At 43.4% G+C, this 8,415-nt stretch overlaps 1 protein-coding gene and 1 long non-coding RNA gene across 4 annotated transcripts in view; one reads left to right on the top strand and one right to left on the bottom strand.

The window, feature by feature from the left end:
* The window catches only part of LOC135099805 (uncharacterized), a 107,440-nt gene extending 107,288 nt beyond the window's left edge, over positions 1-152 (bottom strand). Inside the window, exon 1 of the long non-coding RNA XR_010268389.1 lies at positions 1-152. This exon is cut by the window's left edge and continues 773 nt beyond it. This is a non-coding gene — a long non-coding RNA (uncharacterized LOC135099805).
* LOC135099794 (uncharacterized) overlaps positions 1-8,415 on the top strand; it is a 390,580-nt gene that overhangs the window by 364,830 nt on the left and 17,335 nt on the right. The window lies entirely within an intron of this gene.

Raw genomic sequence — 8,415 nt, 5'->3', positions numbered from 1 at the left:
CCATGCATGTATACACTGTACACTATACACTATACATTTTACCCTCTCTAATTACTCCCCCTTTAATTACACCTCCACAAATAACCCCTAACCAATTACGTCATTTAGTCCCCACTCCCACATCACCCCCTCCTCTTCTTCCTCTCTCCCACAAGGGCAAGGCTCTTCCCTCCCCTCCTCTTACCTCCTCTCTCTCCACCTCCTTCTTTCCCCACCACACTCCCCGGCCACAGCTTCCTTACACGGCGGGGAGGAAACACACGGTATACACTTAGCAGACGCAACACAACCCTTCACTGTGGCAAGATTGAGCCACGCATTAGCCTGACTGGTGGCGGTGGCGGCGGTGGTGGTGGTGGTAGTGGTGGTGACTCAGGCTGGACAGGTTATGACGGATGCTTCCTCCATCAGTGTTAACGTTCATTCTTTCTTCTCTTTCTGTCTTTATTTTTTTTCTCTCCTCATCAAGGACGTGAGGTTATCAATGTCAGCTTTTGGATTTCCTCCTCCTCGCATTATGAATTTTTCTTTTTTTTTTTATGCGCTGAACATCTTCTATCTGCAGCTTTCCTTATGACTTCTTTTATGTCGTGACTTTTTATTTAATATTATTTGTTTGTTATGTGTTGCTTTTTTTTTTATTTGCTTATTTATTTATTTATTTTTTTTTTTTGTAATATGTTGTTCATTTTTTACATTACTTCCATCCAAAGGCATTATATTTTTATTTTGTATTTCTCCTTCCTGTAGTTTTACTTGCTACTTCTTCATATACTCCTTTCCTGTTGCCTGTTGTTACTCCATCTTCACCTTTGCTTTTACTCTGCTTGACCTTCACCCTGCCTGTGTTTGCTTTCCTCGAGAATTTTCAGAAACTGCGAGTGCTTCGTATATGTAGGGTGTCCCGGGTAGGCAGTCTGGGTGAGGATGGGTAAGGGAGGGTGGGTAAGGGATGGAGGCAAGGGAGGGAGGATGGCGGGCGGCGGCTGCTGCGTAGGTCTTTTGCTTACGGTCACGCCAGGTGGGGTCGTTAATGGCGTGGAGTTTGGCGTTAAAAGCTGCTATAGGTTTGGAAGAGCGGGAGGGAGGGAGAGACAGGGTAAGTGAGAGTGGTTGTCCTTCAAGGGGTCAGGCAGGGGAGGTTCGTCCACCTCGAGCCAAGGTCAGGAAGTGCTGGTCAGCGAGGTCACTGCAGGAGTGTCCTCGTGCAGCGACCCCTCGCGGCGGCCGGGGCTGAGCAACACGCATGCTGCCAATGTTTATATTCGGGTGAAATATTAGGATGTGCGTGTCACAGTGCAATTAGCGCAGACATGCAAAGGAAGGGCTGAGGGTATGCTGGTGGCAGAGCCGGGGAGGCGTGTCTTGCTGGGTTCGGCAATGTGTCAATAACAGTGTTACACTTGAGAAAGGCAGGAGGCGATGATTTGAAACGGTCTCTTGAGTCATTGCCAAGTGGGGTGAATGCATGCCGCATGCACCGCGCGGCGACCATCGCACATCAGCCACCCGCCTGTGACGCTCAAGCGGAACACGATGAACCAAGTTTTATTTTTCCCATACTCGTCGCGCACGAGCATTTTATAAGATGGCAGTGCTTTGCGGGGATTCATTGCACGGGGAGCAGGTGAGGGGGGAGGAGGGGAATGGCTGGGGCAGCCGCTAATTTTTGGAAGTATGGGTGTAGGGTAAATGCACTGCCAATAACACTCTCCGGCACCATCCATGCACAAGCATGATGGGCCGGGATCCTTGCCACACGCCGCTTGCCTTTGAAAGAACTGTGAGAATTTTAGGTAAACATGCAGGTGGCAGGCCGTGTTGTGGAGCAGGCTTGTCTGATGGGGTAATGTACAGTAAATAAAATTGATGTGAGGAAAGGAGCAGGGAGCAGGTGAGCAGAGAGCGATGGTGGTGAGCGTGGCGAGGTGGCAACGCAAGGTGTAGCCTGAGGCGCCTTGTGCACGATGACTCTCCGTGGCCGTGGAGGGCGGGCCGGCCTGCAGGTGTGCTGCACTCCCGCCACCAGGAAGAAAGGCGCGTCTGTTTTAGCGAAGTGTAGCGATGTATCCACCGGAAGTGAAGTGAGGAGGACAGTACCATGAGGAAGGAAGCGGCAGGGGGAGGGGCGGAGGGCGGGGCCAGGCGGCGGCCACACCCACCACGCACTCTTATGGCGCCCGCATTCCCAGCATTATAAAATGAAACGATCTGCCAGCATAGGCCTAACACTCCGGGCCGGGCTGGATGGCCGGCTTTGAAGCACAGAAAATGGAAAAAAATGCTGTGATTGCATGTGACTCTTAAATAAATATTCTAAACATGCTGCGGATATAACACAGGCCAGAACACTTTTAAACTTAACATCCCGTTAAATATATATATAACTGGAAAAACGTTTAAAATAAAGAACAAAGAATGAGTCTTTTATACGAGATGCTTTAATAAACATGCATATGCCTTCATTAAAAACGCATGTGGTGAAAGCATTTTCCTGAACCCGAGGCGAGGCAGAGCCGTGAGCCGGGACGGGCCTTGCACGCCTCGCCACACAACTTTAAGCCCGGAGGCCCATTGAGGCCGGAGACTTTAAGATGGTCTGACCAGAGCGAGGGCGTGTCTGTGTCTGCCGCCCCGCCGCCTCCCGCTGCCCGGCGGCGACTGCGGCCTCACTAAAGTGTCGCTTTCTCGGTCTCGAGGGAAAATCACCTAAAATAGTTATGCGGTAAAACTTAAATATAAATAAGGCTCGTTTTTTCTAATGTCTTTTGAGCCCCATTTGTATTTTCTATTTTTTATTCCTCCTTTGTTGAGGCAAAGACGAGTAAGGTTTGCATCAGCAATCTTTGCCTCCGGCACGTGATTCATGCATAACGACCTGGCAATTCATGGAGGTGCATGCACAACATTCATCAATAGAGTTGCACAATGTTTACCTTCGTTTTTTCTTACCATTTTTCTCCGGGAAGTCTTTTTACTACCCACTCTTCCAGTCGCCTCTCGCTCGTGCTCTCTGCACCGGTTTGCTTTCTTTCTTATTTTTCCTTTCCACTCCATACCACGCCAGGATCTTTCTCGCCTCTTTCCTCCCCACGAGCACAGGCACTCTGTCAATCTCTTCCTGCAGCGCCACACGAGGCCTTGGTGAGCATCTCCCAACTCATTTCCACGGCTCTTAAACCGCGACTTTTACTCCTTATCCCACCTTCATAATTTACTTGGAAAGCCTTCGCAGTTGGATATTAGCGTGCGACGTTATATTTTTTTGTTCTCCCTCTCGTTTCTCATTTTCCTGTGAGGCTCCCTCTTTTTCCACTCGTATCCATCTTCATTTAATAACATTTTAGTCGGTCCAACCTCTCCACGTCCCCACTCATCCATTCCTCGCATTTCTACCAATAAGATGTTTGTACTCTTTAGCTCCTTCTAATTGACGCCCTCATAACCTAATAGTACCTGTTTATTCTCCATTACCGGCCCGCGTATATCTCAACCTTGCCCAGCCTCTACTTTATTGCCCTTCTATTACAGCGAGTGTCAAACATTTCAGGTGTTCCGTGCAATTTTGCCGCACTTATCCCAAACAAGGCTGTATCGTCTGCAAACACCTGTCAGCGGAGCCCCAATTTTGCCTCCCTGCAATTTCATATTCACACCTTAACGCGTCTTGCAAGGTTTTCTGAGTGTGTGTGCGTGTGCGTCTGTGTGTGTGTGTGTGTGTGTGTGTGTGTGTGTGTGTGTGTGTGTGTGTGTGTGTTTCATAAGGTGCACAGATATGTAATTTTTTTTCTAATACATATGATTTGGACACACACACACACACACACACACACACACACACGGTTTTCTTTCATTCAGTATATGCAATTATCCCTCCATTTCCTTCCTCTTTCTACATGTACTTTCCCACTGTCAACTTTGCTCCTTATCCCTTATCCTTTCTTGTAGAGCATTTAGACTCTTTCCTCCAAGTAAAATATTCCTCTCAAGTCTACCCTTCATTTGTTTTTTTTTTCTTTCTTTCTTTTATTTTTTTTAGGGGGAAGGGGATTTCCGGCAAAGGGCAACAAAAAAAAAAAAAAAAAAACACACACATTAAGAGTTTCAGCCCCAAATTTAAAACTCCCAATCTTAATTCATATTTTCAAGTATATGGTATCTCCTCTCAGCGTTTCTCTTCTAGCAGTAACTTCATTTGCCTTCGTCTTCAGTTGTTAATCGTACCTTCTCATCTTTACTTGTTCTGCATAACAATTTCCCAAGATGTTAAGAGTTCGCTGAGACACGTATCTGTAGAGAGAGAGAGAGAGAGAGAGAGAGTAGGTTAGTGGGTGGTTGAATATTAATCTTCGCTTTTTCCTCGCATTTTTTCTTCCGTTCAAGTGTGCATTATTTAGGAGGCCCAGACTGCACTGCTCAACTTATGCACGGTGATAATGTCCTGTAAGTGGTTATTGGGCTGTTATCATCATTATTATTATTATTATTATTATTATTATTATTATTATTATTATTATTATTATTATTATTGTTATTGATGCTGTTGGTGGTGGTGTGATGTGATTGTTATTATTTTGTCGGTGGTGTCGGTGATGATAATAGTGAGTAGACTTTTTTTTTTTCGTTTTCCTTAATTTTATTTATTACTTATTTATTTGTTTATTTATTTTTTTTATTTATTTCTTTTTCGTAAGGTTTCTCGGCGTGCTCATCTAAGCTGCAGACAGGGCCGCTAACGAGGCTTTACTGGCGAACATTATATCTGGTTATTCCGTGCCACGATACCTGAATGCTGAAAAGTACCTACTCAGTGCTAGCCTTTAATTCAATTACTACTACTACCGCTACTCCTCCTCCTCCTCTTCCTCCTCCTCCTCTTACTACTACTACTACTACTACTACTACTACAACTACAACCACTATCGTTACCGTACCAATATCGCTCACGTACAAAACAGTCTTTGCGATACTAAACAGTCCTTACCTGCAATTTGTAACGCGGCATCAGACATACCTTCACTCTGTTTAAGTCTCGCATTCTTATGTCCATTTGCGTAAAGAGGAAAGGAAAAGGAAAAGATTAAAAGAAGGAGAAAAAAAACCCTCACACAGTCACCTTACAACCTACAAACCCTTGGGCGACGGGGCTTCATTCCTTAACCGCCGCGCGACAAGACGACACACCTACCTGTCTGGCCACTTCTCACCGACGCCGCTCACTACACCTGTGTTGTGATCGTTGCTCATCTCGCCTTATATCGCGGAGGGTGACGGGCCAAGGAAGTGCCGTTCATTTGTCTTTGTTCTTCGCCGGTAGGGTTGTTCTGGTGCTCTTTATTCCACCTACAGTTAATTTTTAGAATGGTGGTGTTTTCTGTAGGGGTTCCTAAGGGCGGTGTTTCAGGTCCTCGTCTAGAAATTTGTAAGAAGATCGTTTATCGTGGAAGTTCAGTTTGTTTTTTTTGTCACCTGCAGAGAAGAGTAGAAAAAAATAAGGTTAATAGAATAAGCCTTCTTAATTGCGTGCTGCCCAAAAAGTGGATAGGAAAAACATTTTCATCGTGTTGGATGATTTAGTTTCGGAGATGTCTCCAGACTCTTCTCTTAAAACAGTGTAGGTTACGTGAATGTAAAAAAAAAAAAAAGTGAATGCTTTACAGTCGTCTTTGAATCTGTCTGTTGCCTCGTATCTTCCCTCGTCCTTGTTTGTGATTAGTACCGCAGTAACCTTTGGTGGTCTCTTCAGTTCGAGACGTAGATACAGTAAATATATAATTTAATTGATATACAAACCATTAATTGGTCTTGATATCAGAAGACATTATATTAATTGCATAAAATAAGACTGGAATCAATGCAAAAATTGTGAACAAAAAAAGATAAATACTTTCCATCATAATTTCACTAATGTCTCTAAAGAGAAATTAAATAAAACTGACAATATGAAAATTCATTTCCATATCACCTGTCTGGCCACTCCATCACACCTCACAGTCACCAAGGGCTCCAATTGCAGCCTTTAATTAGTAGTGTCACATCCGCAGACTTCAACACCTCCATTCCAGCCTGCTTAGTGAATCCCCTATAGTCACCTGCATCATCAACACACACCCCTTACTCCTGCGTCTCTTCTCCTCTCTGCCTTAATTTAGAGGTAAGAACATAAGAACATAAGAAAATAAAGGAAGCTACAAAAAGCGATCAGGCCTACACGTGGCAGTCCCTGGATGAAAGATACTTATCTTTTCCCACCTATCATCCTCACTTCGCTTGGTTCCAATTATAGTGTGGCAATGAGCGGTGACTGATGCCTCGTCTTAATACAATTTATACATTACGTACTTTTCCAGACCATTAACTTTGTGCACTCATCTGAGCCTCTTAAAAAATACTGATTGTTTGCACGTGTGTGTGTGTGTGTGTGTGTGTGTGTGTGTGTGTGTGTGTGTGTGTGTGTGTGTGTGTGTGTGTGTGTCATTACCGAGTTTTATGACACGCAATTTTATGACATCCATCATATTTTGCATTATGATAATTGATATTACTATATTGGATATTATTATTATTATTATTATTATTATTATTATTATTATTATTATTATTATTATTATTATTATTATTATTATTATTGTTATTATACTACCAGTACTACTACTACTAACACTGATACTGCTATTAATACTACGGTTATAATCATCATCATTACAATTAATTCTTGCTATATTTTAAAACGTTCCTTACTTTAATCTTCATCGATCTTGCTGTTAGGAATAATACCAGGCCTTCCTCAGTGAGAGGCCTTCCTTTGGTTACCCTTGCAGCCTCTTGATTCTGTGTGTAGGAGTTAAATTTTCCGAGAGATTTGGGAATTTCATGAGACTAGGATCCATGCACTGTTGTATGTGTGCATGTACTGTTGAGAGAGAGAGAGTGAGAGAGAGAGAGAGAGAGAGAGAGAGAGAGAGAGAGAGAGAGAGAGAGAGAGAGAGAGAGAGAGAGAGAACCTCCAAACATAGATAAATAGCAAGAAATATAGACATACCTACACACACACACACACACACACACACACACACACAATAACTTACTAAATAAATAAACAAATAAATAAAACATGGAAATAGAATGATAAAAACAGAACCAGAGAGGAAGAGAGAGAGAGAGAGAGAGAGAGAGAGAGAGAGAGAGAGAGAGAGAGAGAGAGAGAGAGAGAGAGAGAGAGAGAGAGAGAGAGAGAGAAAACCACGAAACATAGATAAATAGCAAGAAATGTAGACACACACACACACACACACACACACACACACACACACACACACACACACACACACACACACACACACACACACACACACACACACACAATAAATAAATAAATAAAACATGGAAATAGAATGATAAAAACAGAACCAGAGAGAGAGAGAGAGAGAGAGAGAGAGAGAGAGGAAATACCATGTTGCCGGGTCCTGCAGCTACATGCTTGACGGGCCTCGCCAATATTATCGTGCGGTCTTCTCGTCTCCCTCGCCCCTTGGGTATAACGATTAACATGTTTGTGGTTACACTGCGCCGCCCCCTCCTCCTCCTCCTCCTCCTCCTCCTCCTCCTCCTCCTCCTCCTCCTCCTCCAGCGTCCATCTCTTCTCAGTTGCTCACTCACCTCTTGTATTCTGAACCACCTCTCCTCCTCTTCCTTCTACTTCTGCTTCTCTTTTTCTTCTCTTTTATCTTCTTTTTCTTCTTTCTTGCCATTAGCACCATCTCTGCTAACTACTACTACTACTACTACTACTACTACTACTACTACTACTACTACTACTACTTCGAAACACCTTGTCTTCCTCTCTTCCTATTTCTATTCTTTTTTTTTTGTTCCATTCATGTTTTTTTTCATTGTTGGCTTTGTTTCTTTTGTTTGCTATTTTCTACTTTTCCTCTCTCTCTCTCTCTCTCTCTCTCTCTCTCTCTCTCTCTCTCTCTCTCTCTCTCTCTCTCTCTCTCTCTCTCTCTCTCTCTCTCTCTCTCTCTCTCTCTCTTTTACTCTTTCATGTTATATTCATCATTTCTTCTTCCTTTCTAATACGGTCTTTACTTCTCCATCCCCTACTCCTTCCTCTCTCTCTCTCTCTCTCTCTCTCTCTCTCTCTCTCTCTCTCTCTCTCTCTCTCTCTCTCTCTCTCAGCCACCTCTTAGCAACTTTTTTTTTTCCTCCTCCTCCTCCTCCTCCTCCTCCTCCTCCTCCTTTAAATATATTTTCTTCACTACCTTTTTTTTTATTTTCCTCAGTTTCTCTTTCAATATTATTTCTCTTATTTCTATTGTTTAAAAGTGGTTTTTCAAAGATCCCTCAGGACCTTGTAGTTATATCTCTCATTTTATCTTAACTTTCTTTTATTTTGTGGCACCATTAGTATCT

Source organism: Scylla paramamosain, chromosome 1 (genome assembly GCF_035594125.1).
Source record: "Scylla paramamosain isolate STU-SP2022 chromosome 1, ASM3559412v1, whole genome shotgun sequence".
Classification (NCBI taxonomy): Eukaryota; Metazoa; Arthropoda; class Malacostraca; order Decapoda; family Portunidae; genus Scylla; species Scylla paramamosain.
Note: the sequence above shows the minus strand (reverse complement) of the source record. Positions and strands in the feature narration are given on the sequence as shown.